General features: G+C 36.6%; 1 protein-coding gene across 11 annotated transcripts in view; it reads right to left on the bottom strand.

Moving 5' to 3' along the window:
* The window catches only part of Lrrc4c (leucine rich repeat containing 4C), a 1,322,183-nt gene that overhangs the window by 782,554 nt on the left and 518,388 nt on the right, over positions 1-21,241 (bottom strand). For all 11 annotated transcript variants that reach the window (XR_005091479.1, XR_005091478.1, XM_028877840.2 and 8 more), the window contains one exon: positions 8,993-9,081. The gene's annotated coding sequence lies outside the window, so the exon portion shown is untranslated. The remainder of the gene's footprint in view (positions 1-8,992; positions 9,082-21,241) is intronic.

The following is a 21,241-nucleotide window of genomic DNA, read 5'->3' as shown; positions in this document are numbered from 1 at the left end:
ATTGCATGTTTGCTTTGGCATTCAGTCCAAATGCCAAGTTCATCACACCTCCGGGGTAGAGATTACTATCCAGCAGGCAGGAGTACACTGTGACAGCAAGAATGCCTCAGTCTCTTCCTCTCTGACCTCTGTATTGTACATTACTGAAGTCACTTATTACCACAGTTTAACTAAGGACAAACCGTTTTTAAAATTTTAAATTAGGATAGTCAATAAATAAAAATTGAACATTCATTATGGATGAAAGGGCAAATCAAAATAATAGATCAACATTTGTCATTTATCTGCTTTGTAACTATGTAGCAATATACAGAAGCACTCTTCTGCAAGTAGAATAAACGGATCAGAATTTGGGCAGGATGTAAGAGACTTTAATTATGTGGACCTGTTATGCTGATATTTTACTATGTTAAACTGATTGTACTACATAGTGACTCCCATTTTCACAGTTTATAGCTGTGCTTATTTTAACTCTAGAGTATTAAATAGTAAGTCAGTACAGAAGTCTACAAAGAAAATCAGACAAATCTTATGATCCATTCTAATTTTACAAAACAGTGCAATCAATTGTTGAATGAAAATTGTCCATCCTGACAAGATCTAAACACACGTTTGTATTTTGCAGGGGTGGATACATTTGCTCAAATTGTCAAGGACATTGAATGTGTTTACTTATGTCACAAAAATGAGTAGGTTATTATGTAAAATACATTAATCAATAATGTAGGCTAATTTTAGATAAAAGTGAAATCAATATCCTTACAGAAGATAAGAAAATATGCAGACTGCATGAGAGGGCACAGTAGGTAAAAGTACTTGCCAAAAAGCCGATGATCTCAGTTCATCCCTGGGGATCAATGTGATGGGATGAGAACAGACTCCAGCAACTTGTCTTCTTACATACATATGTATAACAGGTCACACACATATATACATTTACATCCATATGATAAGTAAGTAAATCCAACAAAAGAAAGAAATATATTCTGATTGTTAGTAAAAATGTATGGTACCAATTTAAAATAAACAGAAATAGTTTTAAATGCCAAGAAACCCAATCACAACATAATATGTGTTGTGATGCCACAGAGTATAAAAACTGTGTCAATTCTGTGCCTGGTGAATTAGAGTGAATCAAAGCCAGCACTTTCTCTTAGGTTTATTCTTCAGATGGATGGTTTTTACCCCTAACATGTTATTAAAGCCTTTTCTGAAGTCACAAATGGATTCAAAGCAAAGAGCATATTGACTAAAATGTAATTTCTATCATTACAATAAGTGGTGTTTTTGCCAGTAAGTGCTAAGTACTTAGTGACATGCAATTGACATATTATAGTTGACTTCAGTGTTCCATATAGAACTTGGGTTTAGTGGAATTACTGGGATGAGAATATGTTAGTGTGTGTGTGCTCAACTGTGTGCCCATGTTTCTGTTAATGACACATACACATATACAAACATAAATATACATATAAGTGCTTTCAAACACAAACATGTATGCATATACAATCTATATTACATTGTATGTATGGACAATGACACACAATTATAAACAAAAATGCACATATGTATACTTTCACACACATACATAACACATGTAGATATAGACACATATATACAAATACAAAGTATATATATATATATATACATATGTACAATGACACATATGTACAAACACAAATGTACATTTATGTATTTTTCTTTAATATTTATTGATTTTACATCCTGACCACAGAATCTCCTCAATCCTATCCTCCCAGTCCCTCCTCCTACCTTCCTCTGCCTTCTCCTGCTTCTATTCCTCTTCTGTTTCTATTTATAAAATGGCAGGCCTCCCATGATTATCAACAAAACACTGCATATCAATTTGCAGTAAGACCAAGTATCTTCCCATGTATTAAGATTGGGCAATTTGACCCTGTATGAGGAGTAGTGTCCCGAACATCAGGAAAAGAGTCGGAGACAGCCCCTACTCCCATTGATAGGATCAAGAAGATCAAGCTACACAAATGTCACATATATGCAAATGACCTAGGTTAATCCCATGCAGGCTCCCTGGTTGTCATTTCAGTCTCTGTGAGCTCCTATGTGCCCAGGTTAGTTGATTCTGTGGGTTTTCTTGTGTTTTCCTTGACCCCTCTGACTCCTATTATCCTTCCTCCCTCTCTTCAACAGGATTCTCTGAGCTTGGCCTAATGCTTGACTCTGAGTCTCTGCATCCCTTTCCATCAGTTGCTGCATGAAGCCTCTCTGACAACAACTGGGCTATGCAGCAATCTATGGGTACAGCAGAATATCATTGAACATCATTACATTCACATTTTTTTCCAGTTGGGTTTCGTTCTATCCTAGGTCTCTGGGCCATCCAACCGCTGAATTCCTGGCACTCCAGGCAGTGTCAGGGGTGGGCTCACTCTCATGGCATGGGTCTTAGGCTAGAACAGTCAATGGTTGTCCACTCCCTCGATCTCTGCATCACCCTTACCCCAGCACATTCCATAAGCAGGACAGACTGTAAGTCCAAGGTTATGTGGCTAAGTTTGTGTCCCAATCCCTCTATTGGTAGTCTTATCTAGTCACAAGAGATGGCCAGTTCAGGCTACATAGCCTCTATTGCTAAAAGTCTTAGCTGGGGTCATCCTTGTAGATTCTTGGGAGTATCTCTTGCACATTGACACATACAGATACGCTTATACACATGTAGATACAAACACACACATTATATATACATATACATGTATGAACAATAACACATACAATGTATATATGTATAATGTATATGTACATATGTACAATGACACACATATAAACATAAATATACATTTATGTACTTTCACACACATACAAATACACACATGTAGACACATACACACACAAACATTTATACACATACGTACATACAAATACAAACCTGCACACACCAGGTCACCAATGTCTAGTGATCTAATCTCAGTAATTAAAATATTAGCAAATAAGAGATCATGCTGTTTTCTATATTATACAGAATAAATGCCTGCTGGAAATTAAATAATTGGGTAATGTTATAAAATGTGTCTCAATAGGTTTGGAAATATTAGGACAAAATGTGCACCAAGAATTAATGAGCCTTGCTGGATTCAAAATCTGAGGTAGGTACGTCTTACACTACCACTGTGAAGAAAGCAATTTATAATTTTAACTCTGTACTGAATATCTACTCTATTGCATGATAACAGGTAACACACTAACTCTGGGGTTAGCAGTCTTCACAAAGAAATCTAAGATGAATTATTAAATTGTAGAAAATATTGTTTGTGCACTAGTTTAAAAGATAGGAACTTGGGCTGGAGAGAAGGCTCAGAGGTTAAGAGCACTGCTTGCTTTTCCAAAGGTCCTGAGTTCAATTCCCAGTAACCACAAGGTGGCTCATAACCATCTGTAATGAGATCTGGTGCCCTCTTCTGGCCTGTGGGGATATGTATAGACAGAACAATGTATACATAATAAATAAATAAATAAATCTTAAAAAAAGATAGGAACTTTAGTGATACACTATTTTAATGATGTTCTCTGCTAGTAGTATGAAAAAAAAAAATCCCTCCCATTTGTCCAGTTCCACAATGTAGGCTTATAACTCTTCCCACACTTCCATAGGAACAGCTATATTGAAAAGCCTAAAATGCTATCTGTGGGTGGTTGTGTAATCTCCTTCAGTGTTAAGTTTTATATCAAGAATTGCCTCTTCTAACATAAACAATAAAAAGTGTTCAAAGGCTAATTTTGTAATTTATTAACCAAGCACATTTCTCATTTGAGTTCTCTACAGATGGAAGACATCTCATTTGATTGGTTTTAGACATTTCTTCTTTAAAAATGAAAAACATCAGCAAATTGGTAAAATAACGTTCTTACTCATTGAAAATCTCCACCACCACCACCACCACCACCACCACCACCACCACCACCACCACCACCACCACCACCGAGAGCCTTCTCTATGGTACAGGTGCATACACACCACATCAATTCCCTTCTCAGAACAGCAGGATTTGAAAGGCGTTAACTCATGACTTAATTAATCTACTAAATTCAAACACCTTTAAAAAAAATGAATGAAATGGCTGAAAATTGCACTGACTCTCCTGGAAGATTTAGAGTCACATGATGCTGTCCGTTTATAGAAACAAAAGACAGAAGTTCATCTGCTACAAACCTCCACAGAACCCAAATCTCCAGCTTGTTTAGTGGCCAATTTAAACACGCAGAAGAAAACAGTAAATGATCTAAGGCACCACTAGTTTCTTACTTTCCCAAGATTGTTATCAGTTTTAGGAGAAAAATTCTTGTTCTTTATTTTAAATCGTCACACCTAATTTGATAATCAGTGCTAGTAATTACAATTTTACAGAATTCCAGTCAACATGATGCCAGTTAAAGAACTGTGAAGAGAGGCAGCATATCAAATTTCTGAGAATTAGTGGAACAATAAGATAATCTGATGAAGAAGTCTTTTCAGCAAAGCAATGTATGCTATTCTGTTGCTTTGTATTAAAGTGTAGCATGCACACAATTGTGATAATGAAAAGCTCCATGATAGGCTTATAGATGTGTGAAATAATGCTCTCTATCAGTACTATAGAACATAGTCCTTTTCTATAATTAAGGTGACTATATAATAGCCTCAGGCAGGCCCTTCAGGGGGATCTATGAAAAGATGTTGCTATCATAGGAGATGACAGCTTTGGGAAGTTTAAGCCCCAATGACCTTGCATGGAAAGAGGGCTAGCTGGATATACTGCTGATCCTGACCTTGAAAAGATCTGACTGTTGTCTGTGTTTCTGTGTTAGTGTTTTTAAATTACTATTAAGATGTTTTTAAAGGAGAAAATAAAAATAAAAAAAGATAATTATACCCTTGAATTTTGGTAGCAGGGCTGGGTTATCCCACATGAGTTTGTGTAAGTGTGATGCATGATGCTTGCAGAACAACAACATTTCCTAATTGCATTTATAGGATCACATCTTTGCTGGTAACAAATTGGGACTGTACTTTGAGAATTAATTCTACTTTACCAATGCCCATATGGGAAAGAGTGCACTATGTGACTGAACAACATTCAAGCCATATGACCCAAATATTAAGTATAAAGATAGTTGGCATTCTAAAAGTTTGTTACAGAAAAATATAAATTAATTCCAACATAATTTTCTTAAACAAATTGTTTCTGTGTCTAAAAAGTTACAGCTAATGAAAAACTGAACAATTCATTTAAAAAAATAATTTGACCCTCAAGCCACCAAAGAATCATTATGGATTTGCTTGATCATTTCTAGGCAAAAGCCTGGCAGAGGTATGTAGTGGAGAAACTTGAATCCATGGGGTTTAGTACATGCAGCTACAGGTAATCCTCAGGCACAATTACAGTTACTGCTGAATTTTGGAATATCAAACCCAGATCAGTGCAGGCAAGCATCTATCTATCTATCTATCTATCTATCTAGATGTAGATGATATAGATATAGATATGATATAGATAGATATAGATATAGATGATATAGATATAGATATAGATATATGTTTGAGAACACAGTGTATCAAAAACCAAAACCTAATATTCCCTTAACCTTACATGGGGCAACAAATAATATAAAAGCCACAGGGCCATGACAGCTGTTGCAAGCTAGTGCCTTTAAGATATGCGAGGGAAGCTGTGGTCATAAAACCTTAGCAATAGGTTGGTAAAACATGATCTGCATAGCAACACCATCAGATGGTATACGAATGTGGATGGAGAAAATTTCATAAGGCCCCACCCTTAGATGAGGAACTATAGATAATCAACGTGTGATGAGAACAGAAAAATGGATTTTCTCCAGGGTAAAGACTCCATATATGTTTTCCAGTGCGGAGTAGTCAACTATAAACACATGTATGTAAGAGCCATAGTAAAATGACTCAGTGGGACAGGGAAGAAGGATTAGAAATTGCATATTTCTACTTTATGGAGCTGTCTTATTTTATGTAGTATTATTTGCAATTATTTGAAATATAAATGGACAGTAATGACTTGCTCAATGGCCACTTAGTTTTTAAGTGTCCACAAATAAATTTTTAGACTTCTGTGCCCAGATGTTTGCTTATATATCTGTTTTGAGCAGAATCCTTCGATTCGTCGTGGACCCTGTATTTGTTTCTTCTCTGATGATACCGGCTTACAGGGGGGTAGAGTTCATTTGCTTTCTTTCCATGTCATATGGTTGAAGTTGCATGAATACACAGTCATGTGTATTCAGAACTCAAGTTGATAAATGTTATAAAAATACAATATATATATATATATGTGTATATATCACATGAATTCACAGATATTTTAATTATTTGAATAAATATATCACAAGTAATTATACAATGACATACAGAATAATATAATTCCTTCAATAAAGTACTTTAAAAGATTTTTTTCCCCAATTTGGTAATTTCAAGATTTCATAGAGTAAGATATCCTACTAAATTTCCAAATTTTCTTTTCAGGAACAGAATATTTTATGAAAGATAATACCGATGTGGCCAGAAATCTGCCAGAGGCTCTTCTAATATGGAAAGAAAGCAATTAAAGTCATTAACAACTATTGAAGAGTAAGCTCTTAGCCAAGAATTAGTGAGGCTAGCAAAATAGTCAAATTAATTGCCCTGACCTCAAAGGGCTGAGCTGGAGAAGTGATTAGGATTAATTATGATAAAGGACATAGGAGAAAATTTGAACCCTTGCTCTAAGCTGAGTAATAGAGGGAAAATATCTTATGGATGGTTACATTGTTGAGCAGAACTTAAATAGTGCTTCAAACAAACCTTAAGCACTAATGTGGAGAGTAGAAATGAGATGAAAGCCAAAAACAATCAAAAGAAGACTTGAGATCCTACTATTTATGTATTTATTTGAATTTCCTGGGGGAATATGGTCTCACACTATAGCCTACGCTACCTCAGAACACAGGATGTAACCCAGGCTAGCCCTGAATTTGCTGCAATCCTTCTGTCACTGCTTTCTCAGTACTGGGATTACAGATGTGTGCCAACACCAAGGCTAGTCTCTACCAGTTTAGATACTGTTCGAAAAGTGCTGGAAATGCATACAAAAAAAATGAAGTTGTTCCTTCTCATGACTTCATCATATATTGAGAAAGAAAATTGTCAGCTCTTTAGACAAATGTAAACTCAAAAAAGACACTAATTTATATATGTAAACAATATAGTGGTTCCTCAGAAAATTGAGAATTGATTTACCTTAAGTTATACTTGTCTTGGCCACATACCCAAAAGACATTCCATCCTACCACAAGGAAACTTGTTCAACTATGTTCATAGTGGCTTTATTTGTAATAACCAGAATCTGGAAACAATCTGGATATCTCTCAACTGAAGAATGGATAAAGAAAATGTGGTATATTTACACAATGTAGTATTATTCAGCAGTTAATAAAAATGGCATCATGAAATTTGCAGGCAAATGGATAGACCTGGAAAACCTCATTCTGAGTGAGATAACCCAGACCCAGAAAGACAATCATAGTATGTACTCACTTATAAGTGGATATTAGCTGTCAAGTAAATAATAATCTTGCTATAATCCATGGGCCCAAAGAGACTAAGTTACAAGGAGAGCTGCAAGGTAAGGGACACATGGATCTCCCTGAGAGGGGAAATAGAATAGATATTGTGGGTGGACTAGGGGCGTGTGGGGATGAGAATAGGAGGCATCAGGTGGAGGGGGAAAGATGGAGGGAAAAACTATGTGAAAGAAGCCTGGAATTGGAGGGCATTTGGGATGCCACAGGGAAACACAGTGCAGTAGAAACTCCCTGGAACCTGTGAGGTTAACCCTAGTGAGAACTCCTAGTAATGGAAGAAACAAAGCCTGAACCATTTATCTTCTGTAACCAGGCAAGCCAGCCAGTGGTGAGGCTGGAACATCAACCTAGCCACAAAACCTTCAACCTACAATCTGTCTCACCTTCAAGATGTGCTGGACACTGGTGGTGCAGAACATTGTGGGTGTGGCCAACCAACAGCTGCTCTAATTTCAGGTCCATGCCCTGAGAGAGAACCCATGCATGCCTGACACTTCCTAGATCACCAGTAACTGGAGGCTGGAGAGTCTAGAGACCTAGGTTCTACCTAGGGTAGAATCAAACACAACCAGAAAAAAAAAAAAGTCAATGAAACGATGAGCCCCGGTTGGAGTTCTCCATCGAGTCCCTGGGGTGAGGAGGACCTGGGGAGGAATGGGAGAAGTGATTTGTGTCCCAAGGACACTGGGAGAGTTTGGCTCAATGAATCAAATAAACAGGGCTCATGGGTGCTCAGGAAACTGAAGTGACAATAATGGAACCTTCATAAGTCTGTGCTAGGTCTTCTTCATATGTGTTTTGGTTGTTGGCTTGGTGTTTTGGGATTGTCTCCCAAAGCAGGGTATCTCTGACTCTTTTGCATGGTCTTGTGACCCTTTTCCTCTAACTGGGTTGCCTCCTGAACCTTGATGTAAGGTTTTGTGTCTGGTCTTATTGAATCTTATTATGCCAAATTCAGTTGATGTCCCTGGGAGGCCTGCTTTTTTTCTGGGTGAGGGGTAGTAGATCTGGGGTAGGAAGGGGCTAGGAGGAGTGAAGGGAGGTGAAGCTATGGGCAAGATGTATTCCATGAGAGACGAATAAATAAAAAAATTAAGAAAAAAACTCAAGAGGATGGTTAAGTGCAAGAAGGTTATTTTCTTTGTTGAGACTTGTTGATTTTCATCCTAGGAGAGACAACTCAATCCCTAGCTATGGGAGAGACTCTGTTTCAAAGATTTCTGCACAGGGGTTTGCAGTCTCACCCAACACACTAGCGACAAGCTCTGTATTCAGAAAATAACCATGCAATTTCTCAAACATCTTTTTCCTCCAAGACTCTATGAAAATCAGAGAAAACAAGTGCCTCTTTACTTCTTAAGCATGTTGTTAAAGTTAGACTCACATGAATTTAGAGTGTCAGCAGAAGCTCCAACTTGCTGGCCTCCACTTGTTCTGGGTGATCATGCAGTCTTGCACACAAGTGAATCATTTCTAGAAAGAGGAGAAAGTTAACACATGGCATTATTCTTAACGAAGTTCAAAAATGTCAGCAAAATTACTTGAAATTAAAACCTACCTAATGGAGTAACCTGGAATGATCAATTTCTCTCTCTCCCTCTCTCTTGTCTCCTCTCATATGATGTATGTCATGCTTGGGGCTTTTTCCAGACATTCACAATACTTGGTTCTGGGAAAATACTTTTTCTTTATCAAGTTTTTTTTTTTTTAATGGATTATTGAGAAACATTTTCCCAAGGAGAAAATCGCATATGCAGTGTTTACTCCTTTCTTCCTTTGACCACTCTATTTTTGTCAAATGAACTCATTCCTCATTCTTAAACAAGGCTCACTTGTCACTCATCAAGCCACTTTTTCTGTTCTTTGACCTGAAATCCCATTTTTCTTTTCTTCATATTCCCTTTTACTACATATCAAACTCTGTCTCCTTCCCACTATCCCTCTATTCCTCTTTCCCTCCTTGAAGTCACCTATAAAAATTAATATCCAGGTCACCTACATTTCCATAAATGTCTTTCTTATCTAGACATACAGTGCACTGGAAAAGAGAAGAGTGATGGCTGGAAATTAGATAAATGCTATTAACATTGTTTGAATGCTAAGATATAGAGTAGGATTGGAATAGTCTCATTATTTCTATTGCAAACAATCATGGTAATAATGCATCTGTTAAAATTATAACAAGTAAATAAAATAAATTAGCCGTTTAACTAGTAGTGGTAGAGTCTGCATATCATGGATTGGAGAGTCATTTCCTATTAAAAAGTTTTCACTTCTATATAGAAAACTGCTGGGGGACACAGAAATATGAAGTGAAAATTCAACTGACTATAGCAAAAGCTAATACCCGGAAGAAGCCAAGGGCCTTTCCAGAGGATAAAGCCAAATCTTAAGGAGTCTTGATGATATTGGCATTTGAATATTAGCTATTTCCTGCTATGAATGTCTTGTGTGCTATTGTAGCTTTTCCATTCATAGAAGAGTGCATTTGATCATTCGTTGGGCACTATTTCCCCTATACAATTGAGGTATTGGGATACTTCCCCCAACTGTGACACAGGCAAGACTTTGTTTTTCCAGGCTTTTGTTTCCTTTTACTAGCATTAGACTCAGATACCTGCCTTCTGTAATTATCTCCTTTAGCAAGTATTCAGGGTCAGGGCTGTTGTCTCTGGACAAAAGTATTTTATCTGAGATACTCAATTCCAAGGACAGACTGTAGACAGATATACATTCCAGATCACCTGCTGCTCTTCTGAAATAAAGTAAATATCCATACAGAGACAACTGCCAAGGTCAGGCAGATGTTAGGTACAAGGTTTTGTTTCTTATGCAAATTAAGCTTAATCTTCCTTTCTCTCATAGCCTTAATGATATCTCTAGACTTCCCCCTTTAACAACTAACTCAGAACAAAAGGGCTTTTTCATATACTGGGTGCATCAAGTTATGACACAGGCTTCCAGCTAACGAGCAGACTTACCCAGCCTGAGCAGAAAGCCACAGAACCAGAGAATTGCAGATTGCATATGGATTTAAATTGGAGGACAGAGGAAAAAGATAGAAAGAACTTAAATAGAACAATGAGAGGACAGGCTCCTCTCTGTCCCTTCCTTTCTCCTCCAATTGCATAGACAGATTTTGACTTAGGAAAATAAAGTGAATGGATTACAGAGTTTCATGTATGGAGATTCATTCAATTCAACTCAGTGTCTCTTCTGAAACTTTAGGAGAAGACTATAGAGGGGCTGGATCCCAATAGTCTTTGTTAGAAACACATTCTCTCCAGTTTTCATCTCCCATCTGGTCCTATTTTCAGCCACCTCCAAGATTTCTCTTTATGTGCTTGTTAAAATGAACTGCACAGTGGCTGACATCCTGAACACGGACTTCTTGCTGAAATCATTCCCTTAGTGACCTAATACTGAATTTGAGTTCTAAGTATCATCTATATGCTTAGTGTGGCCAACGTTATATTTCAACTCTCACTTCTCATCAGGATCCATACTGAGAGTAGATGGTCTTTTTGACACATTGACCTGGGCTGCTACAAGAGACTTAGAATGTACACAAGTGAGCTGCCGCCACCTGCCCACTACTCCTACAATCTCTCTAGGGAAGGACACTTTATCCTCCCATTTCTAGTTCAAATACATGTGAAGCCACCGCTGCACTGTGATGGGAAAACAGTACTCTGACCAAAACAGTTAGCAGAGGAAAGTTTTTTTTTATTTATTGTTTTTGTTTGTTTGTTTGTTTTTGTTTTTGTTTTGTTTTTGTTTTGGTTTTTTTTGGCTTTTCGAGACAGGGTTTCTCTGTGTAGTTTGGGTGCCTGTCCTGGATCTCACTCTGTAGACCAGGCTGGCCTCGAAGTCACAGAGATCGCCTGGCTCTGCCTCCCAAGTGTGCCACCAGCTAAAAGAAGGGTTTTATTCCATCCCACACTTCCAGGTTCGTCACAGAGGGAAGTCAGGACAGCAACTCCAGGTAGGAAGCTGGCAGAAGAAACTTTTAAAAAGGCTATAACAAATACCGAATGATGTTTACTCTCTCTCTCTCTCTCTCTCTCTCTCTCTCTCTCTCTCTCTCTCTCTCTCTCTCTCTCACACACCACACACACACACACACACACACACATACACACACACACTCTCTCTCTCTCACTCTCTCATTCAAAATCAGCTATCTCTCCTATACACTTTAGACCCACCTGCCTAAGGATTGCCTGCCCTCAAGGGGTTTATCCCTCCTACATCAATTAGCATTCAAGAAAATGCCCATAGACATACAAACAGACAATTATATCTATATAACTCTTCGATTGAAATTCTTTCCTCTCAGGTGACAAATTTTTATCCTTCCAATGAAGAGTTATCAGTACCACCAAACCAAGTGTGTTAAATGTACTCATCTGTCCTATTTTCTAAATATATAAAATATACAAATATGATTTTCCTTTTGTATTAATAAATAGAGCTCCAAACACCACTTTAAAGATTCTCTGGTTTTATTGGACTGGAATCTTGTTTTTCTATTTCCTTTCTCTTTTTCTGTAGAAATCCCTAAAGGGATAACAAACCCCCACATAATCCTCCTCAGGTTGTTACACAGACTCTTGACCTTGGCTAGCTTCTTGCAGAATACGATTTCCGAGCAGCTGCTGGGAGATCCTGGGCCTGTGTCTGTCTAGGGCTTGTCTCTGCTGTTCCTTTTCTCTAAAATCTTCTTACCCTAAGCTGGGAGAATTGCTTCCTTCCTACACCAAATCTTCCTGATAGTCATCCTTTTTGTTCTATTTAAAATGGAACCTCCAGGCTTTGCCTATCCCTATAAACACTACAAGTTTTATTCAAAGCAATCATTATCATTTAAACACTTTTTTTTCAAATAAACTTTTAAATTGCTCTTTTCTTTCCCTTTTGCAAGAAAGTTTAAGTTTTTGTTTTCTTGTTTTCACTGTTATGCCTCCAGCAACTTAAATATCCCTCCCATGTGACTGGGAATTAAATAAAATTGATGAAAAGAAGTCATTAGATTTCTAAGCAATTGATGGATGATAGTGCACCAAGAATTTAGTATGCTTACATCTTTTTTTAATGTCAGACGTGAAAGGAGGAAACCTGGTCCTTCCCCTTTATTACCATCTGTTTTTGTTTTCACAGTATAGTGTCCTCAGCCCTATCTGCCGGAGACAGAGAAAGATTATCCTATTGAAGAAAAAAAAGGATATTGGGTGCTTTACATCTTCAAATCACTGAATAAATTACTTATTACTTTTCTGGCTGAAAACTAGGGTCTATCATTTTGCAAGGACTTACATATTGTACATTCCAATCTATATTAACCGTTGATAATATTCTATGATACAAAATTATTCTCCCATCATATGCAAATGTAGTCAACTTTATATATTTTTACTAAAGAAAATTATTAACCATAAAAAAGAAAACTAGATTCCAGGCTAGGGCAGGGCAGGGTTCTGCCATATTTAGATACAGAACATCCTTTTGAGTTATAGATCCTTAGCTAGAAAACTATAATGATAATAATGACATAATTTCTGTCATTTTCCTATGGGAACTGATCCAATAAAGTGGGGGTACTCTATAAAATAGGACTTGACTACCAAAAATCTTCTGAATAAAACAGAACAAATTTAATCCACAGCTCCTTTAAGGCAAACCTCAATCTTGACAAAAGTATGCCTTGCCCTGGACACATAAGGCTTAGCATTTAGTGATTTTAATCATCTCATCTACCTTGTAATATTAATGCAGGAACTGATACTAAAGCTGGGCTTTTTGAGCTTCAAACTATTGCTAAATAGCTATAAGTAGCATTGAAATAAAGTAGACAACTTATATTGCTCTATATAAATAGAATATAGTCTATTAATAAAATTAACAAGAATATATACTATATAGTTATTTTACTAGTTACACATTAGATTGTACTTTAAGTTCTGTCCATGTATCAATATTTAACTCTTAAATATTCCATTAGAATTAGGACCCTAGTCATCATCTCCATTTAAAAATGCAAGACTAGGAATTATAGAATAATTGATATGTACATAGAAAGTGAGAAGTATTTAAGTTCGAAGTCCTACACCAGCCTCTCTCTCCAGCATTCTAAACCCCATCCCCTCTGAGAAAGTCCTCCAAGCAGCAGCTCCTTCCCCAGAACTACTCAAGAGATTTTAAACTGATTCTAGAGAATGGCCACGTGGTTTCCCCCCAGTCTCCTCCCATGGTTTTATCTCTGGGGCCAGGAAAATTACCCAGGAGATTTTTGCCCAATAAACTTGGTCTCTTATTCTTAATTCAGCTAAATTTGGCCTCTTATTCTTAATTTGGCTTGACTCGGCTGACTGAGTTGGTAGAGAGACTTAATATCAGGGTACAGAATCTTTTCAAGGATTATAATAAGTATGCAATAAACCAGTCTGTCTTCACCTTAGGCTTTAAAGGCATATTATAGTTTTAAAAAGAACTAATATCATGCCTGTTTAATATTAAATGTGTTTCTGAAGGATTGGGCTATGCCCTGCCCCCCACCCAACCCCCGCCCCAGAAACTTAACTACACATGGTTCTGTATTGCCTGTTCCAGGAAACGACAATCATGCCTTTGTTTAAAAAGTTGTTATGACCACCTTGAAACTGTGTCTTTTTCAGGAGGTTGTTATAACCAACTTGTTAGGCTTATGTTCTGTTCCTGTCACTGAGCCAATTTCCCTGCCCCATTTGGAAATACGCTACTCCTTCATGATCTATAAAAAATTCTTATCTTCTCCATGATTTGACCATCAGTGGTCTTTCTTCTCCCATGAGTGGAATTAACATGTGTTACCCTAGACAGTTTTGTATTACAAAAACAAATTTTAATATATCCACAGATATATATCATCTGGAATGGACAAGCATCCCAAAAAGCTGAACATGTCAGTTCTCATATAAAATTTCCAGAAATATTTAGAAGACTAATAATGACTTGCAAACAAAGTATCTAAAACCCTGGCAAACCCTTGCAAAATTAGCTTCTTTACAGTAAGTCAGGGTTTGAAACCACTGGGTCACCCCCCTCCCCAGTAACTCATTTTGTCTGTGATTACTTTGGTGAACTGAGACTTTGGAATGTTGGAGAGTGACTACAGTAATTCACTATAATAAAGTATCAATGAAAAGGACCAATCTAATATGAGGATTCTCTGCCTGGCGTCACTTTAAAAGGATCGCTTGAGAATGTTCTATTTGTTGCCATTATCCGTTGGCAGAAACACATAAAGTAGGACTGTGTCTTCCTCCAGCTCTAACAGTGTGTTTTCTCCTGATATACAACCAGTCTGGCAGGAAGAACACCTAATCTCCCTCTGACCTTTCTCCATTTGGGTGTGAGCCCCACAACGCTTCTAAACTGTCACACTGAAGAGCACTGCAGGAAGAGTGAGAGAATCCTGCAGATATTTTACCCTGCTTCATAGAAAACTTGGGGAGAGATCAGAGCATTGTAGCCACAGAGATTTGGTACACACCATCATCCTTACTCTCATGATCACAGCACCAGATAGCATGTGCTAGACACAGGTTGTGCCCTGGGGTTAATTAATGGAAAGCACATTGTATGAATCATCATGTCTCTTGTGTTGTCAAGAGTAGTTGGAAATGTCACTGGTTAGTTTGGGTAATCAAGATATTTTCTTTTTTAGGTAAATAAACATGAAATTGCTAAAAATGTAAAGGAGATGAGACAGATTTGTGCAAACTAAGAAAAAAGGGAGTTATGTATTTTTTTTCTCAGATGACAAGACTAAAATCACAACTCAGAAATGCCTACCTGGAATCCACCAGTATTCTGACAAAGTAGTTCTTATTCTTATAACTACCCTAATTTCCACAATTTTGTTCTTAGACAGGAGAAATATTTAAATGTATGCATTCCAACTTCTTGGATTATTAATTGCTCTAGTGTAATGATTCTGTCTTGCAAATGTATGCATTTATTTAACAACCAGGAACTAGCAAAAAGTATATAACACTACTGAAATGGAAAGGTTAAGTGGTCCTGCAGGTCTAAGGCAAATCAACAAATTACGAAGGATGAAAATGATGTTTGCAAGCCAGGCGGTGGTGGCACATGCCTTTTATCCCAGCACTCAGGAGGCAGACCAGGTGGATCTCTTTAAGTTCAAGGCCAGCCTGGGCTACCAAGTGAGTTCCAGGAAAGGCGCAAAGCTACACAGAGAAACCCTGTCTTGAGAAACCAAAAAAAAAAAAAAAAAAAAAAAAAAAAAAGAAAAAGAAAAAAGAAAATGATGTTTGCATACATGTAGAGTTATAGAAAAATAGTAAAAGCAAAGTTCAAAAATGGTATATTTGATGATTGTGTATATGCTTTGTGTGCCTGTATATAAGGATTAGCAAAAAGAATAAGAAAAGAGGTGTCATGATGTATAAAATTCTTGAATAAAACTGAATGATAGTGTTACATTGAACATTAATGCTGTTTACAAAAAGTGTTTATGATATGAATCATGAATGAGATTCGATTTTAAAAAGAGCTATTATAATGACACTTCTGAAATTCAAAGACATTCTTTAGTATTGGTGCTTAGGTAAATAGGACAAGAATTATCTCCTCAATGCTTGTTATAAATAACTTCCAAGAACCATTGTCAAATCATTACTTCTTTTTCACGCAACTAAAATCCTGGGACATATGTCTATTTGCAATTCACTCTTAAGTATTTAGTTGTTTTTTTTTCCCCTTTAGAAATGAACTTACTGTAATGGATGAATAACTTCAAAATTGAATAGACGCTATTATTTATTCACTCACCCATCCATTTTCACACATTAATGAATCACTATAATTAGTACCCTAAATTAGTAGCTGGGAGAAATTAACAAAAATTAATAAATAAAGCAGGGTATACTTTGCTACCCCTGATACTTTAGAGTTAAATAAATCTAACTGCACAGACGGAAAAGAGTTCAAATTTTGAAACCAATTTGTTTCTCTCACTGAGCATACAACAAAGTTAAAAAAAAAAAACCTATAGATCCCTTTTCCTGTGTGACTTTTCTGAGTAAATAATTCCAACAAAAATATTTTACCAAATGTGACTTAGAAATACTTTTTCAATTCACTTATTTTCATCCATGTACCTTGTCATTGTGCTGCCTATTTTAGCAGAGGGAAATTATCATGAAGATGAAGGCTTGCTTACTTTAGCATTGGATACCCATCCTCAAGAATCATATCTGTGCCATGTCCATGAGCATCCAATCGGTCAGTTTCATTTATAGCACCAAAGCCAGAATATCATGACACAAAAATTAGAGACTTGGTAGTATCTCTCAAGAGCATTAGTTTGGGAAGTTGTTCATAGTCACTTAAAAAGTCCCTACTATATGTCAAGTGTATAATTCACATAATATTCAATAATTTCCATATAACACAGAACCAGTGTTTACTGCACCTCATTCTATTTCAGTTTTCCCAGCTATAAAAGTGGTACATATGGCATCTTGTGTCTGCATGGTTTGAGTAAGTTTCCACTGCTCCAAGCCACACACCATACACCACAGGCTGTCTGAGAATCTACATGGTATGTCTCCCTCACCACTGGAGTACCTTGGCCCATCTGCCAAGGCCCCCTGAGAGCCATATCATAACATGGCCGAGTAACTTTATCAAAGGGCCATACTACTTTACTGTTCTGTTCCTGTTCCTTGAATACATCATCAGTCTCTAGTCACATCCTACAAAGCCTTCCGCAAATGTTTTCTAGACGCTCCCTTTTGTAGTTTTACCTATTTTTCTGTCCGTTTTTCACAATGCCTGCTTCTGACATGATTTTTCCAAAATATATCACAGCACCTCCTTCTGCTGCCTTAAAACTTGAGTGACTCTCATTTCTATCCAAAATGAAATGCAAGATTTCTTAGAAGAGTGTCCTCAGATAATCACATAAAAACAAAACAAAACAAAACCAAAAAACAAAAAAAAAAAAAAAAAAAAAAAACAGACCTTTTCAGCATTTCCAGATGGTTCCAAACGCTATAGAACTGAATCAGAGAGAGGAGTTAACTTAAAAGTTAAAGTACATCTGAGTGTCAATCTTCAATGACCCAGTTGTCATTTGTATATATGTACATCCAACTTACTCAGTTTCTCTGACTCTTAAAAACTATAGCAGTTAACACATTAATTTGGGGAACATAATAGATACTGAGTATAGGTTATTGATTTTATTGTAGTTATTCTTATTATGAGGAAGAAATTATCGACCTTTATAGTTCAATAACTTGGTAAACATCTAACAAAATAAATGTAGATCCGGGAATAAGAAATTTATTTTTTTTTAATTGTTTTTTGGTGTACTATTTTTAATGGTACAATAAGAAAGCATCCATAGATTTATTTTTTCTTAATTACAATATAAGATTAGAATTGATCAAGATAAACAATAATAATTTATCTTGCTATCTCTATCTATCATCTATCTATCTGTCTGTCTATCTCTCTATCTACCTATCAATGTCTATATCTCAAACTGAGTTTGTAATTTCCTAGTAATAAATAGGAACATTCTAAACCTTACTCCTTACTTGAAGGATTAAGAATTGCAACTTGATTTTATAGCTCTCCAAGAATATACTTTCCTACCAATGAATGGTTCCATAAAAATTTTACACAAGGCTTATGTTAAATATAGGTTAACTGGCAGATTATTTTGAAATGCTCAAAGTGATTAATCAAGGCTGTTTCTTTTAGTGATGAGAGAGATTCAGTGATATTTCAGGACTTTATAGTTTGGATAAATTAAGATCATGAGCGTGAAAACTCACTTGAACTCAGGAAAATATTTTGGGCATAGGGAAGCTCAACAACAGTCTCTGGAAACACAGGCCTGAAGCTAGTGATACCCACCTGACTTGCTGCTATCTTCAAACCAATGGGCAACATTACCTGAAAAGTGAGCAGTTCGGCTTGTTTTTACCTAAATATATTCATACTAGGTAAGACCACACTTTCACTCTGGTTTGTTCAAATATTCATTACAAAACCCACTAAGTACTAAGCAGTATGTCAAATGCTGTATGCAAAAGAATTCACATAACGGTTTTCCTAAGTCTATGGTTTTCAACTAGAAGATGGGGATAAGAAAAATAATGAAATACCTTTTCTTGAAAAAATTATATGTTAGAGACAGACATCTCCATAGTGGAGTTCATTAGGAACCAAAGAACAAGCTCAGAAAGGGGTGAGACGCACAAGAAACGCACTGGGAGACATTATGGGGACAAGGGGCTAGTGAACAGGAGGTTTCAGAAGGTGTTGAGTGGCTGAGATATTTGAAGAAGTTAAAGGTCAAAGGCAGGATGAAAGAGTGTGGGTCTATCTGAAGTTCCAGGAAGGATCAGACAGATAGTGGGGAGTCTTTGGGTGAAGTCTCCACATTAGAGTAGCTCTGAGAGTCATAGGGGTGGACCTGAGCTATCAGAAGTCATTGTCTAGAAACAGCCTCTGTGAATCATATTCCAGCAGCAAATGCCCTATTAGAGCCTGAGAATAGTGATTGGACTGTCAGTTAGTTATGCTGAATAGGACAGATGGTTCACTTTCTTGACTGCCACCACAGAAGTGTTTAGTGTTATTGGTGAACCTCAGAATTTCAAGAACTCTGCAATTTGACAGACAATTGTCAGTCAGAAACTAGGTAAGATAGGCAAGCACATGGTGGTCATAAGCTAGTACTATGACTTCTCACCGAGTTCTATGATCCCAAGAGTTAAGAGTAATGCACTGGGCTACAGTATGCATCCAAAGATGAACAGTTCAGCAGAGAGTGACCTGGATTCATATAGGGAAGAGTGAGAGGGCCTCTATGCATTTCCATATTTTATAGAAAGAGCAAGGCTATAAAGTGCTTATTTATAATAACTGCTGATATAATAGTAAGGAAAACTAGACAATAAAAAACCACATGAACAGATTAGTTCAAATTGTGCTCTGTTCATGTATCCATGTAATTTTTCTTCCATAGGTAACCAATGCCAGCAGCTTGGTATATATATCCTTCTAATTTATCTACATATACTCATACATAAGTGGAATTGTTTTATTCTGTGTTGTGTGAAAGAAAAACCCCAGCAACTTTGTTTTCCAACTTAATATGAATCCTGAACATTCCTTTATGTCAGTACACACACACACACACACACACACACACACATATATATATATATATATATATATATATATATATATATATATCATTCCTCTAGAAGACTGTATAAAATTTTGGATGAATACATGCATGAATAGGTAAAGGATGAGACCAGGTAAACTTCTAGTATCCAATATCCTTCCTGCAACTTGAAATATTAGCTGCAAGATAGAGAAAGTAATGGAAATAATGCAGCCCCATTTTTGATAGAAATTAGGCCATTTTGATATACAATAAAATTTGGAGAGCAAAGACAGGGAGGTAAACTTTTCATTGATTTTCCCAGAAACTTTGATGGTGAATTGTTTTGTGTTTGTTTCTTCTAAGCTCTCAAATAAAACGCTACACATTACACACACAAAGGAAAACTAGTTTTTCCAAAATGCTTTGCAGATAAAGAAATGGGTACTACATGACCATGTTGTCTGGAATAAGCCAAAGAGTTTAATACTGAAATAGTACATTATGAATTTCATGGTGTTGTACTTATTAGCTTGGCCTGACAGGAAGTAGCAGTCTAGAGAAAATGAAAACCACCGGCTTCCTTATCTGTTGGAAAAATGGAATTCAGACTTTAATTTAATTTAATTTTGTGGGATATTTGTACACTATATAAATATATGTTCTTGTCATTGGTTTACTAAAAAGCTGAATGGCCAATAGCAGGAGAGGTTAGGCAAGAGTACTAAACAGAGATAGGAACTCTGAGTTAGACTCTGGCACAGCAGAATTTTGCCAGTGAGATGCTGAGGGAGTAGGATGTACAGAATGGTGGAGAGGAAAAGAACCATGTTCCAGAATGCATATTAATAGAAACAGGTTAATTTAAGTTATAAGAATTAGTTGAGAACAAACCTAAGATACAGGCTAAACTGTTGTCATTAATAAAAATAAGTCTCCTTGTTTTTTAGGAGCTAGTGGCTCCAAAAAGAAAGTCTTACTACAATCAAGCTTGAAAAAAGCAGGATACCAGCTTGTGTCTATGCAGATGATATCATCTACATAAATTGTGCACACATCCATCTCCTTGCCTGTAGTTATAGAAAATGGACTATGTTTGAATTTCAATATTTTGAGTTAAATGTTAAATCTCCAGAGAATTTAGAACTTATCCTTTCATGATTTTCAACAAGTCCTGTCACAAGGGAGTCCAGAGAAACACACAATAATAGGATGTATTGAATCCCCGCCCCCACAAAAGAGCTAATGTAAATTTTTTAAAAATACGATTACATTTCATTTTCTTATGTTGTAAGGGTACAGGAACACATGATCACACTTAGCCATCAAAGGATAACTTTCAAGAATTAGTTCTCTTTTTCTATCATGTGTTTCCTGGGGGTTGGACTTTATTCCTTCAAGCTTTTACTCACTGAGCCAATGGTCACCTACTTAAGAATA

The sequence above is a fragment of the Peromyscus leucopus genome, chromosome 4 (genome assembly GCF_004664715.2).
Source record: "Peromyscus leucopus breed LL Stock chromosome 4, UCI_PerLeu_2.1, whole genome shotgun sequence".
Classification (NCBI taxonomy): Eukaryota; Metazoa; Chordata; class Mammalia; order Rodentia; family Cricetidae; genus Peromyscus; species Peromyscus leucopus.
This window is presented reverse-complemented; position numbering and strand designations above follow the sequence as displayed.